Source organism: Rhinoderma darwinii, unplaced genomic scaffold, assembly GCF_050947455.1.
Source record: "Rhinoderma darwinii isolate aRhiDar2 unplaced genomic scaffold, aRhiDar2.hap1 Scaffold_3903, whole genome shotgun sequence".
Classification (NCBI taxonomy): domain Eukaryota; kingdom Metazoa; phylum Chordata; class Amphibia; order Anura; family Rhinodermatidae; genus Rhinoderma; species Rhinoderma darwinii.
Genome location: NW_027463527.1, coordinates 31,612 through 58,039, shown reverse-complemented (window position 1 = coordinate 58,039; position 26,428 = coordinate 31,612). Strand labels below are relative to the sequence as shown.

At 45.2% G+C, this 26,428-nt stretch overlaps 1 protein-coding gene across 1 annotated transcript in view; it reads right to left on the bottom strand.

Annotated features, from left to right (window-relative positions):
* LOC142708441 (uncharacterized) overlaps nt 1-17,093 on the bottom strand; it is a gene marked incomplete at its 3' end in the record, with an annotated part of 36,013 nt that extends 18,920 nt beyond the window's left edge. The window contains exon 1 of the mRNA XM_075848361.1: nt 17,024-17,093. The remainder of the gene's footprint in view (nt 1-17,023) is intronic.
* Between the last annotated feature and the right edge of the window lie 9,335 nt (nt 17,094-26,428).

Genomic DNA, 26,428 nt, shown 5'->3' with positions numbered 1-26,428 from the left:
TTATATTCTTGTATATAGGAGCAGTATTATAGTAGTTATATTCTTGTATATACAGAGCAGTATTATAGTAGTTATACTCTTGTATATAGGGGGCAGTATTATAGTAGTTATATTCTTGTATATAGGGGGCAGTATTATAGTAGTTATATTCTTGTATATAGGGGGCGGTATTATAGTAGTTATAGTCTTGTATATAGGAGCAGTATTATAGTAGTTATATTCTTGTATATAGGGGGCAGTATTATAGTAGTTATAGTCTTGTATATAGGAGCAGTATTATAGTAGTTATATTCTTGTATATAGGGGGCAGTATTATAGTAGTTATAGTCTTGTATATAGGAGCAGTATTATAGTAGTTATATTCTTGTATATAGGAGCAGTATTATAGTAGGTATATTCTTGTATATAGGGGGCAGTATTATAGTAGTTATATTCTTGTACATAGGGGGCAATATTATAGTAGTTATATTCTTGTATATAGGGGCAGTATTATAGTAGTTATATTCTTGTATATAGGGGCAGTATTATAGTAGTTATATACTTGTATATAGGGGCAGTATTATAGTAGTTATATTCTTGTATATAGGGGCAGTATTATAGTAGTTATATTCTTGTATATAGGGGCAGTATTATAGTAGTTATATACTTGTATATAGGGGCAGTATTATAGTAGTTATATTCTTGTATATAGGGGCAGTATTATAGTAGTTATATACTTGTATATAGGGGGCTGTATTATAGTAGTTATATTCTTGTATATAGCGGCAGGATTATAGTAGTTATATTCTTGTATATAGGGGGCAGTATTATAGTAGTTATAGTCTTGTATATAGGAGCAGTATTATAGTAGTTATATTCTTGTATATAGGAGCAGTATTATAGTAGGTATATTCTTGTATATAGGGGGCAGTATTATAGTAGTTATATTCTTGTACATAGGGGGCAATATTATAGTAGTTATATTCTTGTATATAGGGGCAGTATTATAGTAGTTATATTCTTGTATATAGGGGCAGTATTATAGTAGTTATATACTTGTATATAGGGGCAGTATTATAGTAGTTATATTCTTGTATATAGGGGCAGTATTATAGTAGTTATATTCCTGTATATAGGGGCAGTATTATAGTAGTTATATACTTGTATATAGGGGGCTGTATTATAGTAGTTATATTCTTGTATATAGCGGCAGTATTATAGTAGTTATATTCTTGTATATAGGGGGCAGTATATAGTAGTTATACTCTTGTATATAGGAGCAGTATTATAGTAGTTATATTCTTGTATATAGGGGGCAGTATTATAGTAGTTATATTCTTGTATATAGGAGCAGTATTATAATAGTTATATTCTTGTATATAGGAGGCAGTATTATAGTAGTTATATTCTTGTATATAGGGGGCAGTATTATAGTAGTTATATTCTTGTATATAGGGGCAGTAATATAGTAGTTATATTCTTGTATATAGGGGCAGTATTATAGTAGTTATATTCTTGTATATAGGGGCAGTATTATAGTAGTTATATTCTTGTATATAGGGAGCAGTATTATAGTAGTTATATTCTTGTATATAGGGGCAGTAATATAGTAGTTATATTCTTGTATATAGGGGCAGTATTATAGTAGTTATATTCTTGTATATACAGAGCAGTATTATAGTAGTTATATTCTTGTATATAGGGGCAGTATTATAGTAGTTATATTCTTGTATATAGGGGGCAGTATATAGTAGTTATATTCCTGTATATAGGAGCAGTATTATAGTAGTTATATTCTTGTATATAGGAGCAGTATTATAGTAGTTATAGTCTTGTATATAAGGGGCAGTATTATAGTAGTTATATTCTTGTATATAGGAGCAGTATTATAGTAGTTATATTCTTGTATATAGGAGCAGTATTATAGTAGTTATATTCTTGTATATAGGAGCAGTATTATAGTAGTTATAGTCTTGTATATAAGGGGCAGTATTATAGTAGATATATTCTTATATATAGGGGGCAGTATTATAGTAGTTATATTCTTGTATATAGGGGCAGTATTATAGTAGTTATATTCTTATATATAGGGGGCAGTATTATAGTAGTTATATTCTTGTATATAGGAGCAGTATTATAGTAGTTATATTCTTGTATATAGGAGCAGTATTATAGTAGTTATATTCTTGTATATAGGGGCAGTATTATAGTAGTTATATTCTTGTATATAGGAGAAGTATTATAGTAGTTATATTCTTGTATATAGGAGCAGTATTATAGTAGTTATATTCTTGTATATAGGGGCAGTATTATAGTAGTTATATTCTTGTATATAGGGGGCAGTATATAGTAGTTATATTCCTGTATATAGGAGCAGTATTATAGTAGTTATATTCTTGTATATAGGAGCAGTATTATAGTAGTTATAGTCTTGTATATAAGGGGCAGTATTATAGTAGTTATATTCTTGTATATAGGAGCAGTATTATAGTAGTTATATTCTTGTATATAGGAGCAGTATTATAGTAGTTATATTCTTGTATATAGGAGCAGTATTATAGTAGTTATAGTCTTGTATATAAGGGGCAGTATTATAGTAGATATATTCTTGTATATAGGGGCAGTATTATAGTAGTTATATACTTGTATATAGGGGCAGTATTATAGTAGTTATATTCTTGTATATAGGGGCAGTATTATAGTAGTTATATACTTGTATATAGGGGGCTGTATTATAGTAGTTATATTCTTGTATATAGCGGCAGGATTATAGTAGTTATATTCTTGTATATAGGGGGCAGTATTATAGTAGTTATAGTCTTGTATATAGGAGCAGTATTATAGTAGTTATATTCTTGTATATAGGAGCAGTATTATAGTAGGTATATTCTTGTATATAGGGGGCAGTATTATAGTAGTTATATTCTTGTACATAGGGGGCAATATTATAGTAGTTATATTCTTGTATATAGGGGCAGTATTATAGTAGTTATATTCTTGTATATAGGGGCAGTATTATAGTAGTTATATACTTGTATATAGGGGCAGTATTATAGTAGTTATATTCTTGTATATAGGGGCAGTATTATAGTAGTTATATTCCTGTATATAGGGGCAGTATTATAGTAGTTATATACTTGTATATAGGGGGCTGTATTATAGTAGTTATATTCTTGTATATAGCGGCAGTATTATAGTAGTTATATTCTTGTATATAGGGGGCAGTATATAGTAGTTATACTCTTGTATATAGGAGCAGTATTATAGTAGTTATATTCTTGTATATAGGGGGCAGTATATAGTAGTTATATTCTTGTATATAGGAGCAGTATTATAATAGTTATATTCTTGTATATAGGAGGCAGTATTATAGTAGTTATATTCTTGTATATAGGGGGCAGTATTATAGTAGTTATATTCTTGTATATAGGGGCAGTAATATAGTAGTTATATTCTTGTATATAGGGGCAGTATTATAGTAGTTATATTCTTGTATATAGGGGCAGTATTATAGTAGTTATATTCTTGTATATAGGGAGCAGTATTATAGTAGTTATATTCTTGTATATAGGGGCAGTAATATAGTAGTTATATTCTTGTATATAGGGGCAGTATTATTGTAGTTATATTCTTGTATATACAGAGCAGTATTATAGTAGTTATATTCTTGTATATAGGGGCAGTATTATAGTAGTTATATTCTTGTATATAGGGGGCAGTATATAGTAGTTATATTCCTGTATATAGGAGCAGTATTATAGTAGTTATATTCTTGTATATAGGAGCAGTATTATAGTAGTTATAGTCTTGTATATAAGGGGCAGTATTATAGTAGTTATATTCTTGTATATAGGAGCAGTATTATAGTAGTTATATTCTTGTATATAGGAGCAGTATTATAGTAGTTATATTCTTGTATATAGGAGCAGTATTATAGTAGTTATAGTCTTGTATATAAGGGGCAGTATTATAGTAGATATATTCTTATATATAGGGGGCAGTATTATAGTAGTTATATTCTTGTATATAGGGGCAGTATTATAGTAGTTATATTCTTATATATAGGGGGCAGTATTATAGTAGTTATATTCTTGTATATAGGAGCAGTATTATAGTAGTTATATTCTTGTATATAGGAGCAGTATTATAGTAGTTATATTCTTGTATATAGGGGCAGTATTATAGTAGTTATATTCTTGTATATAGGAGAAGTATTATAGTAGTTATATTCTTGTATATAGGAGCAGTATTATAGTAGTTATATTCTTGTATATAGGGGCAGTATTATAGTAGTTATATTCTTGTATATAGGGGGCAGTATATAGTAGTTATATTCCTGTATATAGGAGCAGTATTATAGTAGTTATATTCTTGTATATAGGAGCAGTATTATAGTAGTTATAGTCTTGTATATAAGGGGCAGTATTATAGTAGTTATATTCTTGTATATAGGAGCAGTATTATAGTAGTTATATTCTTGTATATAGGAGCAGTATTATAGTAGTTATATTCTTGTATATAGGAGCAGTATTATAGTAGTTATAGTCTTGTATATAAGGGGCAGTATTATAGTAGATATATTCTTGTATATAGGGGGCAGTATTATAGTAGTTATATTCTTGTATATAGGGGCAGTATTATAGTAGTTATATTCTTATATATAGGGGGCAGTATTATAGTAGTTATATTCTTGTATATAGGAGCAGTATTATAGTAGTTATATTCTTGTATATAGGGGCAGTATTATAGTAGTTATATTCTTGTATATAGGGGCAGTATTATAGTAGTTATATTCTTGTATATAGGAGAAGTATTATAGTAGTTATATTCTTGTATATAGGAGCAGTATTATAGTAGTTATATTCTTGTATATAGGGAGCAGTATTATAGTAGTTATATTCTTGTATATAGGGACATTATTATAGTAGTTCTATTCTTGTATATAGGGGCAGTATTATAGTAGTTATATTCCTGTATATAGGAGCAGTATTATAGTAGTTATATTCTTGTATATAGGGGGCAGTATTATAGTAGTTATATTCTTGTATATAGGAGCAGTATTATAGTAGTTATAGTCTTGTATATAAGGGGCAGTATTATAGTAGTTATATTCTTGTATATAGGAGCAGTATTATAGTAGTTATTTTCTTGTATATAGGGGGCAGTATTATAGTAGTTATATTCTTGTATATAGGGGGCAGTATTATAGTAGTTATATTCTTGTATATAGGAGCAGTATTATAGTAGTTATAGTCTTGTATATAAGGGGCAGTATTATAGTAGTTATATTCTTGTATATAGGAGCAGTATTATAGTAGTTATATTCTTGTATATAGGAGCAGTATTATAGTAGTTATATTCTTGTATATAGGAGCAGTATTATAGTAGTTATAGTCTTGTATATAAGGGGCAGTATTATAGTAGATATATTCTTGTATATAGGGGGCAGTATTATAGTAGTTATATTCTTGTATATAGGGGCAGTATTATAGTAGTTATATTCTTGTATATAGGGGACGGTATTATAGTAGTTATATTCTTGTATATAGGGGCAGAATTATAGTAGTTATAGTCTTTTATATAAGGAGCAGTATTATAGTAGTTATATTCTTGTATATAGGAGCAGTATTATAGTAGTTATATTCTTGTATATAGAGGCAGTATTATAGTAGTTATATTCTTGTATATATGGGGCAGTATAATAGTAGTTATATTCTTGTATATAGGAGAAGTATTATAGTAGTTATATTCTTGTATATATGGGGCAGTATAATAGTAGTTATATTCTTGTATATAGGAGAAGTATTATAGTAGTTATATTCTTGTATATATGGGGCAGTATTATAGTAGTTATATTCTTGTATATAGAGGCAGTATTATAGTAGTTATAGTCTTGTATATAGGGGGCAGTATTATAGTAGTTATATTCTTGTATATAGGGGGCAGTATTATAGAAGTTATATTCTTGTATATAGGAGCAGTATTATAGTAGTTATATTCTTGTATATAGGGGGCAGCATTATAGTAGTTATATTCTTGTATATAGGGGGCAGTATTATAGTAGTTATATTCTTGTATATTGAGGCAGTATTATAGTAGTTATATTCTTGTATATAGGGGCAGTATTATAGTAGTTATATTCTTGTATACAGGGGCAGTATTATAGTAGTTATATTCTTGTACATAGGAGCAGTATTATAGTAGTTATATTCTTGTATATAGGGGGCTGTATTATAGTAGTTATATGCTTGTATATAGGAGCAGTATTATAGTAGTTATATTCTTGTATATAGGAGCAGTATTATAGTAGTTATATTCTTGTATATAGGAGGCAGTATTATAGTAGTTATATTCTTGTATATAGGAGCAGTATTATAGTAGTTATATTCTTGTATATAGGGGCAGTATTATAGTAGTTATATTCTTGTATATAGGGAGCAGTATTATAGTAGTTATATTCTTGTATATAGGAGCAGTATTATAGTAGTTATATTCTTGTATATAGGGGGCAGTATTATAGTAGTTATATTCTTGTATATAGGGGGCAGTATTATAGTAGTTCTATTCTTGTACATAGGGAGCAGCTCCACTTGGCTACTGATACATATTTTTTCCCTTTCTTGCTTCATCGAGTCACTATTTTGAATCACTTTAGTTCTGTTTTTTCATTAACTCTGCAAACACTTAATTTTTCTCTTCCAAGGAAAGAGGAAGTTTGGAGAGTAAAGACTGTTGTGTTGTGTTCTGTGACGCTGAGGGTGGATCCTGTGTAGGGGATGATGGGACTCAGCATTATTTCCTCGGGGCAGGATATCCTCATCAGAGGGTGTGGAAGTTCAGGATTTAAAAGATTCAATTTAAACACATAGGGCATATTTAGTGAAATTGGTGCACAGGCTTCCAGGGCTACTTGGCATTGTCCACCTTCTCCGTCACCCGGCATAGTTACATTAGTAAATACCTCCCATTTTCATCAATCTCTTCCACTAAATATGAAAAGTGAGATCTAGCGAAACATCGAGCAGTGATGAATATAATTCTACGCCAGTTAAAACTGGAAAATGACGTCTGTACTGAACGATGGCGGAGGCACGGAGGTTGTACGTATTTAGTTCATCAGAATATTTGTATATTAGGACTAAACTATCAGATTTTGAGAATCCCCCGGGAGCCGCACCTTCATCCTCTCTCTGTGTGAGGAGGAGAGATGTCATGTAAGAACCCGGACATCTTATCATATCTGCTCGGGATGTTATATGACGGTTCTTGGTTCTTAGGCACATCTTCAGGTCCATCATTCTCTGCTGATTAATATCATGACATATCTTCATAGGGGTGTGAGCTCCATTTTTCTGATACACAGCTCCAAATCCCCTGCTTCCCTCCCCACGGACAAAGAGTCACAAATTCTCTCCGCCTGCAGCTGGACTGATATCCACCGATAGAAATGAGATAGATAGATAGATAGATAGTGTAAAGGATCTGCCAGGCACAACTTCGGGGTTAACTCCCAGAACTAATCAGTCAGCACCTGAGAATACATCCCTGAGACTGACTCCTGCTTCCACCATTCAGGCTGGCAGGCTTAGGAGTGGGAGAGCCTATCGTAACCTGGCCAGACTCAGCTAGCTCCCGCCCTCGGTCTATTTAAGCCTGCACTTCCTGTCCCTCGGTGCTTGTGATTCTTTCCTTGTGGTTTCCTGGCCCAGCTACAGCTCCTGCTATTTTTGATCCTGCTCCATACCGACCCTGGCTTACCGACTACTCTTCTGCTTTTAGTTTTGTACCTCGCACACTCCTGGCTTGACTCGGCTCGTTCACCACTCTGGTTGCTCACGGTGTTGCGTGGGCAACGGCCCCTTTTCCTTGCTTGTGTTCCTTTGTATGTTTGTCGTGTTTGTCGTGCACTTACTGAGCGCAGGGACCGCCGCCCAGTTGTACCCAGTCGCCTAGGGCGGGTCATTGCAAGTAGGCAGGGACAGAGTGGCGGGTAGATTAGGGCTCACTTGTCCGTCTCCCTACCCCCTGCCATTACATAATCACAAGCCCATAGCTAGTCTACCCCTGGTCCCTGACACCACTATGGATCCCCGTGAGACCCTGGCTCAGCAAATGCAGGGTCTCTCCCTACAGGTCCAGGCCCTGGCTCAGAGGGTCAACCAGCCTGATGCTACCCTGGTAGTTCCCCTCACCGCACCTCTTGAACCCCACCTCAAGTTGCCCGACCAGTTCTCAGGGGACCGGAGGGCTTTTCTCTCCTTTCGGGAGAGTTGTAGGCTTTACTTTCGTTTAAAGCCTCATTCCTCAGGTTCTGAGAGTCAGCGGGTGGGTATAATTATGTCCCGGCTCCAGGAAGGGCCCCAAGAGTGGGCCTTCTCCTTGGCTCCTGACGCCCCTGAACTTTCCTCCGTTGATTGTTTCTTTTCTGCTCTCGGACTTATTTATGACGAGACTGACAGGACTGCCTTTGCCGAGAGTCAGCTGGTGACCTTAAGTCAGGGTAAGAGACCTGTTGAGGAGTATTGCTCTGACTTTCGGAAGTGGTGCGTAGCTTCTCGGTAGAATGACCCTGCCTTAAGGTGCCAGTTTAGGTTGGGTCTGTCGAATGCCCTGAAAGACCTGCTAGTTAGCTATCCCTCTTCTGACTCCCTAGACCAGGTTATGGCTTTAGCGGTACGACTTGATCGACGTCTCAGGGAACGACAACGTGAACGTTTATGTGTTTTCTCCTCCGACTCCCCCATGATGCCTCCCGAAGCTCCGTTGCTTCGTTCCTCCCCGAAAGATTCAGAGATACCTATGCAACTCGGGGCCTCCGTGTCCCCCCAACAACGTAGAGAATTCCGCAGGAAGAATGGTCTCTGCTTCTACTGTGGGGACGACAAGCATCAAGTGAACAACTGTCCTAAGCGTAAGATTGCAGCCAGAGAACTTCCGCGTCTAAGTGATCATCGGGGAGGTCACTTGGGCGCACAGGTATTTCCCGTAAATATGAAACGTACTAAGATCTTGCTTCCCTTTCAGGTCTCTTTTGGTGGTAGGTCTGCTACCGGCAGTGCCTTCGTGGATTCAGGGTCCTCTACTAATATCATGTCTGTGGAATTTGCTATGTCCCTTGCTATGCCTCTCATTGATTTGCCTAAACCTGTCCCGGTAGTGGGTATCGACTCCACTCCTCTTGCTAATGGTTATTTTACACAGCATACCCCTGTTTTTGAACTCCTTGTTGGCTCCATGCATTTGGAGCAATGCTCTGTACTGTTGATGCAGGGATTATCGTACGATTTGGTTCTAGGTCTTCCCTGGTTGCAGTTGCATAATCCCACGTTTGACTGGAATACTGGGGAGCTAACCAAATGGGGTAATGAATGTTGTACGTCATGTTTTTCTCTTAATTCTATTTCTCCCCCTGAGGAGGTGAACACGCTACCCGAGTTTGTTCAGGACTTCGCTGATGGTTTCTCTAGGGAGGCCTCCGAAGTGTTACCTCCTCATAGAGAATACGATTGCGCTATCGATTTGGTACCAGGAGCTAAGCTTCCTAAGGGTAGGATATTTAATCTTTCTTGTCCCGAACGTGAAGCTATGAGGGTGTATATCCAGGAATCCCTGGCCAAGGGTTACATTCGTCCCTCTTCTTCTCCGGTAGGTGCTGGCTTCTTCTTCGTGGGGAAGAAGGATGGTGGTCTTAGGCCATGCATTGACTACCGTAGCCTGAATAAGGTCACGGTAAGGAACCAGTATCCCCTTCCTTTGATTCCTGATCTCTTTAATCAGGTTCAGGGGGCCCAATGGTTTTCTAAATTGGATCTACGGGGGGGCGTATAACCTTATTCGCATCAAAGAGGGGGATGAGTGGAAGACTGCGTTTAACACGCCCGAAGGCCATTTCGAATACCTCGTCATGCCCTTTGGGTTGTGTAATGCCCCTGCGGTCTTCCAGAATTTCATAAATGAGATTTTGAGAAATTACCTGGGGATTTTTCTGGTAGTGTACCTTGATGACATACTGGTGTTTTCCAAGGACTGGTCCTCCCACATTGAGCATGTCAGGAAGGTGCTCCAGGTCCTTCGGGAAAACAAACTGTTTGCTAAGACCGAAAAATGTGTGTTTGGGGTGCAGGAGATTCCATTTTTGGGTCAAATCCTCACTACTCATGAATTCCGCATGGACCCCGCCAAGGTTCAGGCTGTGGCGGAATGGGTCCAACCTGCCTCCCTGAAGGCGTTACAGTGTTTTTTGGGGTTCGCTAATTATTACAGGAGATTTATTGCTAACTTCTCGGTCATCGCTAAGCCCCTTACGGACCTCACTCGCAAAGGTGCTGATCTCCTCCACTGGCCTCCTGAGGCTGTCCAGGCTTTTGAGGTCCTTAAGAAGTGCTTTGTCTCGGCCCCGGTGCTGGTTCAGCCCAACCAAATGGAGCCATTTATCGTGGAAGTTGACGCATCTGAGGTGGGAGTGGGTGCTGTCTTGTCCCAGGGTACCAGGTCCCTCACCCATCTCCGCCCCTGTGCCTACTTCTCCAGGAAGTTTTCGCCAACTGAAAGTAACTATGATATTGGCAACCGCGAACTCTTAGCCATTAAATGGGCATTTGAAGAGTGGCGCCACTTCCTGGAGGGGGCTAGGCACCAGGTAACGGTCCTTACCGATCACAAGAATCTGGTTTTCCTAGAATCTGCCCGGAGGCTAAACCCGAGACAAGCTCGATGGGCGTTATTTTTTACCAGATTCAATTTTTTGGTTACCTATAGGGCTGGGTCTAAAAATATTAAGGCCGATGCACTGTCGCATAGCTTCATGGCCAGCCCTCCTTCGGAGGAAGATCTTGCTTGTATTTTGCCTCCAGGTATAATCATTTCCTCGATCGATTCTGATTTAGTCTCTGATATTGCTGCTGATCAAGGTGCAGCTCCCGGGAACCTTCCTGAGAACAAGCTGTTTGTTCCCCTGCAATTCCGGCTAAGGGTACTTAGGGAAAATCATGACTCCGCACTATCTGGCCATCCAGGCATCCTGGGTACCAAACACCTCATTACCAGAAATTATTGGTGGCTTGGGTTGCCTAAAGACGTTAAGGCCTACGTCGCCGCTTGTGAGGTTTGTGCTAGGTCCAAGACTCCCAGGTCCCGACCAGCGGGCTTACTGCGTTCGTTGCTCATTCCCCAGAGACCTTGGACACATATCTCCATGGATTTTATCACCGATTTGCCTCCATCCCAAGGCAAGTCGGTGGTGTGGGTGGTGGTGGACCGCTTCAGTAAGATGTGCCACTTTGTGCCCCTCAAGAAACTACCCAACGCCAAAACGTTGGCTACCTTGTTTGTCAAACACATCCTGCGTCTCCATGGGGTCCCTGTCAATATTGTTTCAGACAGAGGGGTACAATTTGTTTCATTGTTTTGGAGAGCCTTCTGTATGAAGTTGGGGATTGATCTGTCCTTCTCCTCTGCCTTCCATCCTGAAACCAATGGCCAAACGGAGAGGACTAATCAATCTCTAGAACAATACTTAAGGTGTTTTGTCTCTGACTGTCAATATGATTGGGTCTCTTTCATTCCCCTCGCTGAATTTTCCCTTAATAACCGGGTCAGTAACTCATCAGGGGTCTCTCCTTTTTTTTGTAATTTTGGGTTTAATCCACGGTTCTCCTCCGTTTCACCTGGTAGTTCCAACAATCCCGAGGTAGAGGTCGTTCAATGGGAACTGTGCACTGTCTGGGCCCAGGTTCAGAAAAACCTAGAGGTGTCCCAGAGCGTACAAAAAACTCAGGCTGATAAAAAATGTTCTGCTAACCCCCTGTTTATGGTCGGGGATCTGGTGTGGTTGTCGTCTAGGAACTTGCGTCTCAAGGTTCCCTCCAAGAAGTTTGCTCCCCGGTTTATTGGGCCGTATAAGGTCATTGAGGTCCTCAATCCTGTCTCCTTCCGGCTGGAGTTACCCCCGTCTTTTCGGATACACGATGTGTTTCATGCCTCCCTCCTCAAACGCTGCTCCCCGTCCTTGGCTCCCTCGAGGAGATCTCCTGTTCCCATCCTCACCCCGGAGGGGGTGGAATTCGAGGTGGCCAGGATTGTGGACAGCAAGATGGTCCAAGGCTCACTCCAATACCTGGTCCATTGGAGAGGATACGGGCCCGAGGAGAGGACTTGGGTTCCCACCCGGGATGTTCACGCTGGGGTATTGGTCAGGAGGTTCCAACTGCTTTTCCCCAGTAAGCCAGGTCCACTTAGAAAGGGTCCGGTGGCCCCTCATAAAAGGGGGGGTACTGTAAAGGATCTGCCAGGCACAGCTTCGGGGTTAACTCCCAGAACTAATCAGTCAGCACCTGAGAATACATCCCTGAGACTGACTCCTGCTTCCACCATTCAGGCTGGCAGGCTTAGGAGTGGGAGAGCCTATCGTAACCTGGCCAGACTCAGCTAGCTCCCGCCCTCGGTCTATTTAAGCCTGCACTTCCTGTCCCTCGGTGCTTGTGATTCTTTCCTTGTGGTTTCCTGGCCCAGCTACAGCTCCTGCTATTTTTGATCCTGCTCCATACAGACCCTGGCTTACCGACTACTCTTCTGCTTTTCGTTTTGTACCTCGCACACTCCTGGCTTGACTCGGCTCGTTCACCACTCTGGTTGCTCACGGTGTTGCGTGGGCAACGGCCCCTTTTCCTTGCTTGTGTTCCTTTTGTATGTTTGTCGTGTTTGTCGTGCACTTTCTGAGCGCAGGGACCGCCGCCCAGTTGTACCCCGTCGCCTACGGCGGGTCGTTGCAAGTAGGCAGGGACAGAGTGGCGGGTAGATTAGGGCTCACTTGTCCGTCTCCCTACCCCCTGCCATTACAGATAGATAGATATGAGATAGATAGATAGATACTAGGGAGCGTTGCCTATGGACTTGACTTAGATACTTGGTCACATACAATAGACAGATGACGGGATTGCAGCTCCTCATAGTTCCAGTTAAATTTGTGTTTTCTTCTCTCGTGTTCAGCGATTTCTCCCGGATTATAATAAATGATTATTGGAGCGCTGCGCGACTTGTGTGTCTGTATATACACCGTGTTCCAAATTATTCTGCACATTGGATTTAAGTGTCATAAACATTTAATTATTAGTTTTTCAATGAAACTCATGGATGGTCTTGTGTCTTGGGGCTCTTTGGATCATTGTAATCAATCTCAGACACCTGTGATAATTAGTTTGCCAGGTGTGCCCAATCAAAGGAAAACTACTTAAGAAGGACGTTCCACATTATTAAGCAGCCACAGGTTTCAAGCAATATGGGGAAGAAAAAGGATCTCCCTGCTGCCGAAATAGAGCAATACCTTGGACAAGGTATGAAAACATTGGATATTTCAAGAAAACTTAAACGTGATCATCGTACTGTGAAAAGATTTGTGGCTGATTCAGAGTACAGATAAAGGCATAATGAGGAAGGTTTCTGCCAGACAAATTAATAGGATTAGGAGAGCAGCTGCTAAAATGCCATTGCAAAGCAGCAAACAGGTATTTGAAGCCGCTGGTGCCTCTGGAGTCCCGCGAACCTTAAGGTGTAGGATCCTCCAGAGGTTTGCAAGTGTGCATAAAGCGATTATGCGGCCACCCCTAAACAATGCCCACAAGCAGAAACGGTTGCAGTGGGCTCAGAAATACATGAAGACTCATTTTCAAACCATGTTGTTTACTGATGAGTGCCGTGCAACCCTGGATGGTTCGGATGGATGGAGTAGTGGATGTTTGGTGAATGGCCACCATGTCCCAACAAGGCTGCAACGTCAGCAAGGTGGTGGCGGAGTCATGTTTTGGGCTGGAATCATGGGGAGAGAGCTGGTAGGCCCCTTTAGGGTCCCTGACGGTGTGAAAATGACCTCTGCAAAGTACGTGGAGTTTATGACTGACCTCTTTCTTCCATGGTACAAAATGAAGAACTGTAGCAAAATTATCTTCATGCATGACAATGCACCATCTCATGCTGCAAAGAATACCTCTGTGTCATTGGCTGCTATGGGCATAAAAGGACAGAAACTCATGGTGTGGCCCCCCCATGTTCCCCTGACATCAACCCTATTGAGAACCTTTGGAGCATTCTAAAGCAGAATATCTATGAGGGTGGGAGGCAGTTCACATCAAAACAGAAGCTCTGGGAGGCGATTCTGACATCCTGCAAAGATATTCAAGCAGAAACTGTCCAAATACTCACAAATTCAACGGATGCAAGAATAGTGCCGGTGATATCAGAGAAGGGTCCTGTGTAACATGTAACTTGTGCTGTGCGGGTGATATCAGAGAAGGGTCCTGTGTAACATGTAACTTGTGCTGTGCAGGTGATATCAGAGAAGGGTCCTGTGTGACATGTAACTTGTCCTGTGCCGGTGATATCAGAGGAGGGTCCTGTGTAACATGTAACTTGTGCTGTGCAGGTGATATCAGAGGAGGGTCCTGTGTAACATGTAACTTGTCCTGTGCCGGTGATATCAGAGAAGGGTCCTGTGTAACATGTAACTTGTCCTGTGCCGGTGATATCAGAGGAGGGTCCTGTGTAACATGTAACTTGTCCTGTGCAGGTGATATCAGAGGAGGGTCCTGTGTAACATGTAACTTGTCCTGTGCCGGTGATATCAGAGAAGGGGTCCTGTGTAACATGTAACTTGTCCTGTGCCGGTGATATCAGAGAAGGGTCCTGTGTAACATGTAACTTGTGCTGTGCAGGTGATATCAGAGAAGGGTCCGGTGTAACATGTAACTTGTGCTGTGCAGGTGATATCAGAGACGAGTCCTGTGTAACATGTAACTTGTGCTGTGCAGGTGATATCAGAGGAGGGTCCTGTGTAACATGTAACTTGTGCTGTGCAGGTGATATCAGAGAAGGGTCCTGTGTAACATGTAACTTGTGCTGTGCAGGTGATATCAGAGAAGGGTCCTATGTAACTTGTCCTGTGCAGGTGATATCAGAGAAGGGTCCTGTGTAACATGTAACTTGTGCTGTGCAGGTGATATCAGAGGAGGGTCCTGTGTTACATGTAACTTGTGCTGTGCAGGTGATATCAGAGAAGGGTCCTGTGTAACATGTAACTTGTGCTGTGCAGGTGATATCAGAGGAGGATCCTGTGTAACATGTAACTTGTGCTGTGCCGGTGATATCAGAGAAGGGTCCTGTGTAACATGTAACTTGTGCTGTGCAGGTGATATCAGAGGAGGGTCCTGTGTAACATGTAACTTGTGCTGTGCAGGTGATATCAGAGAAGGGTCCTGTGTAACATGTAACTTGTCCTGTGCAGGTGATATCAGAGGAGGGTCCTGTGTAACATGTAACTTGGCCTGGTAAGTGTTTTTTGATGTCTGTAAATATGACCTCCTGATGCTGCAAATTCAACAAATGACCATTTTAGTCTCTTTACAACCTGTAAATGTTCTGATCTCTGTTGTGCATAATAATGTGAAACAAAAAATATCTGTTCTCATTAGGAGATTTATCAATAAAATGTGCATTATCCTCCAACGGTTGATGGTGAAGATTATACTGACTGTCATTGCAGCGACTATTTAGGAAAATCAGCGAAAAATAACATTTGCATAATAATTTGGAACGCGGTGTAGATATAATAGATATATATGATATAGATAGAGCCCCCCTCCCGTAATGTCCCAAGGTGACTGACTGCCTCTTCTACCTATCCCCCCTATCATCAATACCTCAGGTCCCAGCACACCCTGCCCAGTGTAGCGCCCGTCTGTCAGTCCAGTGTAGCGCCCGGCTGTCAGTCCAGTGTAGCGCCCGTCTGTCAGTCCAGTGTAGCGCCCGGCAGTCAGTCCAGTGTAGCGCCCGGCAGTCAGTCCAGTGTAGCGCCCGGCTGTCAGTCCAGTGTAGCGCCCGGCAGTCAGTCCAGTGTAGCGCCCGGCAGACAGTACAGTGTAGCGTCGGGCTGTCAGTCCAGTGTAGCGCCCGGCAGTCAGTCCATTGTAGCGCCCAGCAGTCAGTCCAGTGTAGCGCCCGGCAGTCAGTCCAGTGTAGCGCCCGGCAGTCAGTCCAGTGTAGCGCCCGGCAGTCAGTCCAGTGTAGCGCCCGGCAGTCAGTCCAGTGTGGCGCCCGGCTGTCAGTCCATTGTAGCGCCCGGCAGTCAGTCCAGTGTAGCGCCCGGCAGTCAGTCCAGTGTAGCGCCCGGCTGTCAGTACAGTGTAGCGTCCGGCTGTCAGTACAGTGTAGCGTCCGGCTGTCAGTCCAGTGTAGCGCCCGGCAGTCAGTCCAGTGTAGCGCCCGGCAGTCAGTCCAGTGTAGCGCCCGGCAGTCAGTCCAGTGTAGCGCCCGGCAGACAGTACAGTGTAGCATCGGGCTGTCAGTCCAGTGTAGCGCCCGGCAGTCAGTCCATTGTAGCGCCCAGCAGTCAGTCCAGTGTAGCGCCCGGCAGTCAGTCCAGTGTAGCGCCCGGCAGTCAGTCCAGTGTAGCGCCCGGCAGTCAGTCCAGTGTAGCGCCCGGCAGTCAGTCCAGTGTAGCGCCCGGCAGTCAGTCCAGTGTAGCGCCCGGCAGTCAGTCCAGTGTAGCGCCCGGCAGTCAGTCCAGTGTAGCGCCCGGCAGTCAGTCCAGTGTAGCGCCCGGCAGTCAGTCCAGTGTAGCGCCCGGCAGTCAGTCCAGTGTAGCGCCCGGCAGTCAGTCCAGTGTAGCGCCCGGCAGTCAGTCCAGTGTAGCGCCCGGCTGTCAGTCCAGTGTAGCGCCCGGCAGTCAGTCCAGTGTAGCGCCCGGCAGTCAGTCCAGTGTAGCGCCCGGCAGTCAGTCCAGTGTAGCGCCCGGCAGTCAGTCCAGTGTAGCGCCCGGCTGTCAGTCCAGTGTAGCGCCCGGCAGTCAGTCCAGTGTAGCGCCCGGCAGTCAGTCCAGTGTAGCGCCCGGCAGTCAGTCCAGTGTAGCGCCCGGCAGTCAGTCCAGTGTAGCGTCCGGCTGTCAGTCCAGTGTAGCGCCCGGCTGTCAGTCCAGTGTAGCGCCCGGCTGTCAGTCCAGTGTAGCGCCCCCTTCACCCGCTCTATACAATTTTATATCACAATGACAGATACTCACATGTGGATTGTCAACCAGTTTTTGTGGAGCCTCGAGGTCGTGTGTGGACAGTCGCTGAGAATGGTTTTGATTGCCCGGCAGACAGTACAGTGTAGCGCCCGGCAGTCAGTCCAGTGTAGCGCCCGGCAGACAGTCCAGTGTAGCGCCCGGCAGACAGTCCAGTGTAGCGCCCGGAAGTCAGTCCAGTGTAGCGCCGGGCTGTCAGTACAGTGTAGCGCCGGGCTGTCAGTCCAGTGTAGCGCCGGGCTGTCAGTCCAGTGTAGCGCCGGGCAGTCAGTCCAGTGTAGCGCCGGGCAGTCAGTCCAGTGTAGCGCCGGGCAGTCAGTCCAGTGTAGCGCCGGGCAGTCAGTCCAGTGTAGCGCCGGGCTGTCAGTCCAGTGTAGCGCCGGGCAGTCAGTCCAGTGTAGCGCCGGGCAGTCAGTCCAGTGTAGCGCCCGGCAGTCAGTCCAGTATAGCGCCGGGCTGTCAGTCCAGTGTAGCGCCCCCTTCACCCGCTCTATACAATTAGATATCACAATGACAGATACTCACATGTGGATTGTCAACCAGTTTTTGTGGAGCCTCGAGGTCGTGTGTGGACAGTCGCTGAGAATGGTTTTGATTGGCCAGTTTATTCGTCCCACGCGCTTCTTGTTCCCGCAGAGCGCCGTACGTTGTCATTTTTTTAGGCGAATAACGTATCAGCAGCAGGTAGAGGAATCTCTTGACGCAGAACCAAGGACCTGGCGCCGGGTACTTCCCTGAGGGCGCTGCTGGCCCCCTGTCTATACAATATTTAGTCACAAAGAGGAAAAGAAATGCCACAAAGAGAAGAAGTAACACAGCCATGTCCTTCACCAGTTGTCCGAGACGCCACAGAGATACTGCTGTGCCTGCGCTGAACTCTGCTTAACTCCCGTCACAGAGCACCTCCCCCCTCAGAAAAACTTGTATAAACTGAGTGATCGACCACGCAGGAATCTGATGTCACAATGAAATATCAATACAGCAGATCAGATGATTTCAAGGAATCCAGGAAAAGTAAAGTGAAAGTGCGGACACAATCTACACATGAAATCAGAGCCGGACGTCACCAAACCAACACACAGAGCACGGACCATCACACACTGCCCCATGTAGTATGACAAATGTGATGTCAGCGGCGTCCTCTCTCCTGTAGAGTGTAAGCTCTTATGGTCAGCAGTGTCCTCTCTCCTGTAGAGTGTAAGCTCTTATGGTCAGCAGGGTCCTCTCTCCTGTAGAGTGTAAGCTCTTATGGTCAGCAGTGTCCTCTCTCCTGTAGAGTGTAAGCTCTTATGGTCAGCGGGGTCCTCTCTCCTGTAGAGTGTAAGCTCTTATGGTCAGCAGTGTCCTCTCTCCTGTAGAGTGTAAGCTCTTATGGTCAGCGGGGTCCTCTCTCCTGTAGAGTGTAAGCTCTTATGGTCAGCAGGGTCCTCTCTCTTGTAGAGTGTAAGCTCTTATGGTCAGCAGTGTCCTCTCTCCTGTAGAGTGTAAGCTCTTATGGTCAGCGGGGTCCTCTCTCCTGTAGAGTGTAAGCTCTTATGGTCAGCAGGGTCCTCTCTCTTGTAGAGTGTAAGCTCTTATGGTCAGCAGGGTCCTCTCTCCTGTAGAGTGTAAGCTCTTATGGTCAGCAGTGTCTCTCCTGTAGAATGTAAGCTCTTATGGTCAGCGGGGTCCTCTCTCCTGTAGAGTGTAAGCTCTTATGATCAGCAGTGTCTCTCCTGTAGAGTGTAAGCTCTTATGGTCAGCGGGGTCCTCTCTCCTGTAGAGTGTAAGCTCTTATGATCAGCAGTGTCCTCTCTCCTGTAGAGTGTAAGCTCTTATGGTCAGTGGGGTCCTCTCTCCTGTAGAGTGTAAGCTCTTATGGTCAGCAGTGTCCTCTCTCCTGTAGAGTGTAAGCTCTTATGATCAGCAGGGTCCTCTCTCCTGTACAGTGTAAGCTCTTATTGTCAGCAGTGTCTCTCCTGTAGAGTGTAAGCTCTTATGGTCAGCAGGGTCCTCTCTCCTGTAGAGTGTAAGCTCTTATGGTCAGCGGGGTCCTCTCTCCTGTAGAGTGTAAGCTCTTATGATCAGCGGGGTCCTCTCTCCTGTAGAGTGTAAGCTCTTATGGTCAGCGGGGTCCTCTCTCCTGTAGAGTGTAAGCTCTTATGATCAGCGGGGTCCTTTCTCCTGTAGAGTGTAAGCTCTTATGATCAGCGGGGTCCTCTCTCCTGTAGAGTGTAAGCTCTTATGATCAGCGGGGTCCTTTCTCCTGTAGAGTGTAAGCTCTTATGGTCAGCGGGGTCCTTTCTCCTGTAGAGTGTAAGCTCTTATGGTCAGCGGGGTCCTCTCTCCTGTAGAGTGTAAGCTCTTATGATCAGCGGGGTCCTTTCTCCTGTAGAGTGTAAGCTCTTATGGTCAGCAGGGTCCTCTCTCCTGTAGAGTGTAAGCTCTTATGATCAGCAGTGTCCTCTCTCCTGTAGAGTGTAAGCTCTTATGATCAGCAGTGTCTCTCCTGTAGAGTGTAAGCTCTTATGGTCAGATGTGTCCTCTCTCCTGTAGAGTGTAAGCTCTTATGGTCAGCAGGGTCCTCTCTCCTGTAGAGTGTAAGCTCTTATGATCAGCAGGGTCCTCTCTCCTGTAGAGTGTAAGCTCTTATGATCAGCAGTGTCCTCTCTCCTGTACAGTGTAAGCTCTTATTGTCAGCAGTGTCTCTCCTGTAGAGTGTAAGCTCTTATGGTCAGCAGGGTCCTCTCTCCTGTAGAGTGTAAGCTCTTATGGTCAGCGGGGTCCTCTCTCCTGTAGAGTGTAAGCTCTTATGATCAGCGGGGTCCTCTCTCCTGTAGAGTGTAAGCTCTTATGGTCAGCGGGGTCCTCTCTCCTGTAGAGTGTAAGCTCTTATGATCAGCGGGGTCCTTTCTCCTGTAGAGTGTAAGCTCTTATGATCAGATGTGTCCTCTCTCCTGTAGAGTGTAAGCTCTTATGGTCAGCAGGGTCTTATCTCCTGTAGAGTCTAAGCTCTTATGGTCAGCAGGGTCCTCTCTCCTGTAGAGTGTAAGCTCTTATGGTCAGTAGGGTCGTATCTCCTGTAGAGTGTAAGCTCTTATGGTCAGCAGTGTCCTCTCTCCTGTAGAGTGTAAGCTCTTATGATCAGCAGTGTCCTTTCTCCTGTAGAGTGTAAGCTCTTATGGTCAGCAGGGTCCTCTCTCCTGTAGAGTGTAAGCTCTTATGGTCAGATGTGTCCTCTCTCCTGTAGAGTGTAAGCTCTTATGGTCAGCAGGGTCCTCTCTCCTGTAGAGTGTAAGCTCTTATGGTCAGTAGGGTCTTATCTCCTGTAGAGTGTAAGCTCTTATGGTCAGCAGTGTCCTCTCTCCTGTAGAGTGTAAGCTCTTATGATCAGCAGGGTCCTCTCTCCTGTAGAGTGTAAGCTCTTATGGTCAGCAGGGTCCTCTCTCCTGTAGAGTGTAAGCTCTTATGGTCAGCAGTGTCTCTCCTGTAGAGTGTAAGCTCTTATGATCAGCGGGGTCCTCTCTCCTGTAGAGTGTAAGCTCTTATGATCAGCAGGGTCCTCTCTCCTGTAGAGCGTAAGCTGTTATGGTCAGCAGTGTCTCTCCTGTAGAGTGTAAGCTCTTATGGTCAGAGGGGTCCTCTCTCTTGTAGAGTGTAAGCTCTTATGGTCAGCAGTGTCCTCTCTCCTGTAGAGTGTAAGCTCTTATGGTCAGCAGTGTCTCTCCTGTAGAGTGTAAGCTCTTATGGTCAGATGTGTCCGTCCTCTCTCCTGTAGAGTGTAAGCTCTTATAGTCAGCAGGGTCCTCTCTCCTGTAGAGTGTAAGCTCTTATGATCAGCGGGGTCCTCTCTCCTGTAGAGTGTAAGCTCTTATGGTCAGATGTGTCCTCTCTCCTGTAGAGTGTAAGCTCTTATGGTCAGCGGGGTCCTCTCTCCTGTAGAGTGTAAGCTCTTATAGTCAGCAGGGTCCTCTCTCCTGTAGAGTGTAAGCTCTTATGATCAGCAGGGTCCTCTCTCCTGTAGAGTGTAAGCTCTTATGGTCAGATGTGTCCTCTCTCCTGTAGAGTGTAAGCTCTTATGGTCAGCAGGGTCTTATCTCCTGTAGAGTGTAAGCTCTTATGGTCAGCAGGGTCCTCTCTCCTGTAGAGTGTAAGCTCTTATGGTCAGTAGGGTCTTATCTCCTGTAGAGTGTAAGCTCTTATGGTCAGCAGTGTCCTCTCTCCTGTAGAGTGTAAGCTCTTATGGTCAGCAGGGTCCTCTCTCTTGTAGAGTGTAAGCTCTTATGGTCAGCAGTGTCCTCACTTCTGTAGAGTGTAAGCTCTTATGATCAGCAGGGTCCTCTCTCCTGTAGAGTGTAAGCTCTTATGGTCAGCGGGGTCCTCTCTCCTGTAGAGTGTAAGCTCTTATGATCAGCAGGGTCCTCTCTCCTGTAGAGTGTAAGCTCTTATGGTCAGCGGTGTCCTCTCTCCTGTAGAGTGTAAGCTCTTATGATCAGCGGGGTCCTCTCTCCTGTAAAGTGTAAGCTCTTATGGTCAGCAGGGTCCTCTCTCTTGTAGAGTGTAAGCTCTTATGGTCAGCAGTGTCCTCTCCTGTAGAGTGTAAGCTCTTATGATCAGCAGGGTACTCTCTCCTGTAGAGTGTAAGCTCTTATGGTCAGCGGGGTCCACTCTCCTGTAGAGTGTAAGCTCTTATGGTCAGCAGTGTCCTCTCTCCTGTAGAGTGTAAGCTCTTATGGTCAGCAGTGTCCTCTCTCCTGTAGAGTGTAAGCTCTTATGGTCAGCACGGTCTTATCTCCTGTAGAGTGTAAGCTCTTATGGTCAGAGCAGTCCTCTCTCCTGTAGAGTGTAAGCTCTTATGGTCAGCGGGGTCCTCTCTCCTGTAGATTGTAAGCTCTTATGATCAGCAGGGTCCTCTCTCCTGTAGAGCGTAAGCTCTTATGGTCAGCAGTGTCTCTCCTGTAGAGTGTAAGCTCTTATGATCAGCAGTGTCCTCTCTCCTGTAGAGTGTAAGCTCTTATGGTCAGAGGGGTCCTCTCTCTTGTAGAGTGTAAGCTCTTATGGTCAGCAGTGTCCTCTCTCCTGTAGAGTGTAAGCTCTTATGGTCAGCAGTGTCTCTCCTGTAGAGTGTAAGCTCTTATGGTCAGCAGTGTCTCTCTCTCCTGTAGAGTGTAAGCTCTTATGATCAGCGGGGTCCTCTCCTGTAGAGTGTAAGCTCTTATGGTCAGCAGGGTTCTCTCTCCTGTAGAGTGTAAGCTCTTATGGTCAGTGGGGTCCTCTCTCCTGTAGAGTGTAAGCTCTTATGATCAGCGGGGTCCTCTCTCCTGTAGAGTGTAAGCTCTTATGGTCAGCAGGGTCCTCTCTCCTGTAGAGTGTAAGCTCTTATGGTCAGCAGGGTCCTCTCTCCTGTAGAGTGTAAGCTCTTATGATCAGCAGGGTCCTCTCTCCTGTAGAGTGTAAGCTCTTATGATCAGCAGGGTCCTCTCTCCTGTAGAGTGTAAGCTCTTATGATCAGCAGTGTCCTCTCTCCTGTAGAGTGTAAGCTCTTATGATCAGCAGGGTCCTCTCTCCTGTAGAGTGTAAGCTCTTATGGTCAGATGTGTCCTCTCTCCTGTAGAGTGTAAGCTCTTATGGTCAGCAGGGTCTTATCTCCTGTAGAGTCTAAGCTCTTATGGTCAGCAGGGTCCTCTCTCCTGTAGAGTGTAAGCTCTTATGGTCAGTAGGGTCGTATCTCCTGTAGAGTGTAAGCTCTTATGGTCAGCAGTGTCCTCTCTCCTGTAGATTGTAAGCTCTTATGATCAGCAGTGTCTCTCCTGTAGAGTGTAAGCTCTTATGGTCAGATGTGTCCTCTCTCCTGTAGAGTGTAAGCTCTTATGGTCAGCAGGGTCTTATCTCCTGTAGAGTGTAAGCTCTTATGGTCAGCAGGGTCCTCTCTCCTGTAGAGTGTAAGCTCTTATGGTCAGTAGGGTCTTATCTCCTGTAGAGTGTAAGCTCTTATGGTCAGCAGTGTCCTCTCTCCTGTAGAGTGTAAGCTCTTATGGTCAGCAGGGTCCTCTCTCTTGTAGAGTGTAAGCTCTTATGATCAGCAGGGTCCTCTCTCCTGTAGAGCGTAAGCTCTTATGGTCAGCAGTGTCTCTCCTGTAGAGTGTAAGCTCTTATGGTCAGAGGGGTCCTCTCTCTTGTAGAGTGTAAGCTCTTATGGTCAGCAGTGTCCTCTCTCCTGTAGAGTGTAAGCTCTTATGGTCAGCAGTGTCTCTCCTGTAGAGTGTAAGCTCTTATGGTCAGATGTGTCCGTCCTCTCTCCTGTAGAGTGTAAGCTCTTATGGTCAGCGGGGTCCCCTCTCCTGTAGAGTGTATGCTCTTATGGTCAGCAGTGTCCTCTCTCCTGTAGAGTGTAAGCTCTTATGGTCAGCAGTGTCCTCTCTCCTGTAGAGTGTAAGCTCTTATGGTCAGCACGGTCTTATCTCCTGTAGAGTGTAAGCTCTTATGGTCAGCAGTGTCCTCTCTCCTGTAGAGTGTAAGCTCTTATGGTCAGCAGGGTCCTCTCTCCTGTAGAGTGTAAGCTCTTATGGTCAGCAGGGTCCTCTCTCCTGTAGAGTGTAAGCTCTTATGATCAGCAGGGTCCTCTCTCCTGTAGAGTGTAAGCTCTTATGATCAGCAGTGTCCTCTCTCCTGTAGAGTGTAAGCTCTTATGGTCAGCGGGGTCCCCTCTCCTGCAGTGGCGTAACAACCGCCGTAGCAGCAGTAGCGGCTGCTACGGGGCCCGCATGAGTGGGCCCGTGTCGCCCGCCGGCACGGGCCCCCACCATGGCCGCAGGCTCCGCTAGCAGCCGCTATAGCTGCTACAGCGGGACGCCACTGATCACTACGGCAGAGCAGGGAGGTATCTCTCCGCTCTGCCATTAAACACAAGACATGTATCCCCTCTCCACAGGATATACACAGGACATGTATCCCCCTCTCCACAGGATCTGCACAGGACATGTATCCCCTCTCCACAGGATCTCCACAGGACATGTATCCCCCTCTCCACAGGATCCCCACAGGACATGTATCCCCCTCTCCACAGGATCCCCACAGGACATGTATCCCCCTCTCCACAGGATCTCCACAGGACATGTATCCCCCTCTCCACAGGATATACACAGGACATGTATCCCCCTCTCCACAGGATCTGCACAGGACATGTATCCCCTCTCCACAGGACATGTATCCCCTCTCCACAGGACATGTATCCCCTCTCCACAGGATCTCCACAGGACATGTATCCCCTCTCCACAGGATCTCCACAGGACATGTATCCCCCTCTCCACAGGATCTCCACAGGACATGTATCCCCCTCTCCACAGGATCTCCACAGGACATGTATCCCCCTGTCCACAGGATCTCCACAGGACATGTATCCCCCTCTCCACAGGATCGCCACAGGACATGTATCCCCCTCTCCACAGGATCTCCACAGGACATGTATCCCCTCTCCACAGGACATGTATCCCCCTCTCCACAGGACATGTATCTCCCTCTCCACAGGACATGTATCCCCTCTCCACAGGACATGTATCCCCTCTCCACAGGACATGTATCCCCCTCTCCACAGGATCTCCACAGGACATGTATCCCCTCTCCACAGGATCTGCACAGGACATGTATCCACCTCTCCACAGGATCTCCAGAGGACAGGGGATACATGAGTCCGAGGTTTGTCATGGAGAACTTCAGGGGACTTTCGGTCCCCCGTTCTCCCTATCGCTGCCAGCGATCACTCATGTATCCCCTGTCCTGTGGAGATCCTGTGGAGAGGGGGATACATGTCCTGTGGAGATCCCGTGGAGAGGGGGATACATGTCCTGTGGAGAGGGGATACATGTCCTGTGGAGATCCTGTGGAGAGGGGGATACATGTCCTGTGGAGAGGGGGATACATGTCCTGTGGAGAGGGGGATACATGTCCTGTGCAGATCCTGTGGAGAGGGGATACATGTCCTGTGGAGAGGGGGATACATGTCCTGTGGAGATCCTGTGGAGAGGGGATACATGTCCTGTGGAGAGGGGGATACATGTCCTGTGGAGAGGGGGATACATGTCCTGTGGAGATCCTGTGGAGAGGGGGATACATGTCCTGTGCAGATCCTGTGGAGAGGGGATACATGTCCTGTGGAGAGGGGGATACATGTCCTGTGGAGATCCTGTGGAGAGGGGGATACATGTCCTGTGGAGAGGGGGATACATGTCCTGTGGAGATCCTGTGGAGAGGGGGATACATGTCCTGTGGAGAGGGGGATACATGTCCTGTGGAGAGGGGGATACATGTCCTGTGGAGATCCTGTGGAGAGGGGGATACATGTCCTGTGCAGATCCTGTGGAGAGGGGATACATGTCCTGTGGAGAGGGGGATACATGTCCTGTGGAGATCCTGTGGAGAGGGGGATACATGTCCTGTGGAGATCCTGTGGAGAGGGGGATACATGTCCTGTGGATAGGGGATGCATATTATTTGTAGGACACAACAACACTGTAGGTCGCTTTTTTTTTTGGGGGGGGGACGGGGCGCTGTATGGCGTTCCCTGCAGGGGGGGTGCTGTATGTCGTTCCCTGCAGGGGGGCGCTGTATGGCGTTATCTACAGGGGGGCTGTATGGCGTTATCTACAGGGGGGGTCTGTATGGCGTTATCTACAGGGGGGCTGTATGGCGTTATCTACAGGGGGGACTGTATGGCGTTATCTACAGGGGGGACTGTATGGCGTTATCTACAGGGGGGACTGTATGGCATTATCAACAGGGGACTGTATGGCGTTATCTACAGGGGGACTGTATGGCATTATCTACGGGGGGGCTGTATGGCGCTATCTACAGGGGGGGCTGTAAAAAAGGCACTATCTACAAGGGGGGTTGTGTGACACCCGGGGGAGGGGGGGGGGCCAGTCAAAAGTTTGCTATGGGGCCCAGTCTTTCCTAGTTACGCCCCTGCTCTCCTGTATAATGTAAGTCCCTCCAAGGTTAACCCTTTATGAGCATCTTGTATATGACGGTTAACCGTCTGTATTGAGGGGTTTATGGCTTGTATTTATTTAGGCGTCTGGGGTCTTTCTTCTTTTTGGAGTGAGATGGAGGGGTTATATTATATGCATGCGCTATTTGTGATTAAAAGGCTGTAGGTTTGGGGTTTGTCACATATAGATGGGCAGAGAATAAGGCATAATCTTCCTGATGTCCCTTCCCAATAACTGGTGCGTATACACATTACTGAAACACTTGTAACCCTTTCTATACCCTAATAATAATAAACATGTATGATGCAGTGGAGAATGCACTTGCCACAACCAAGATGGCGGACACATAGCGGCATTCTCCGCAGCTGGATGGTCACCGGACGATTTACGCGAGAGCTTGCTTTGACGCATGCGTGCTGCGGACATTCCGAAA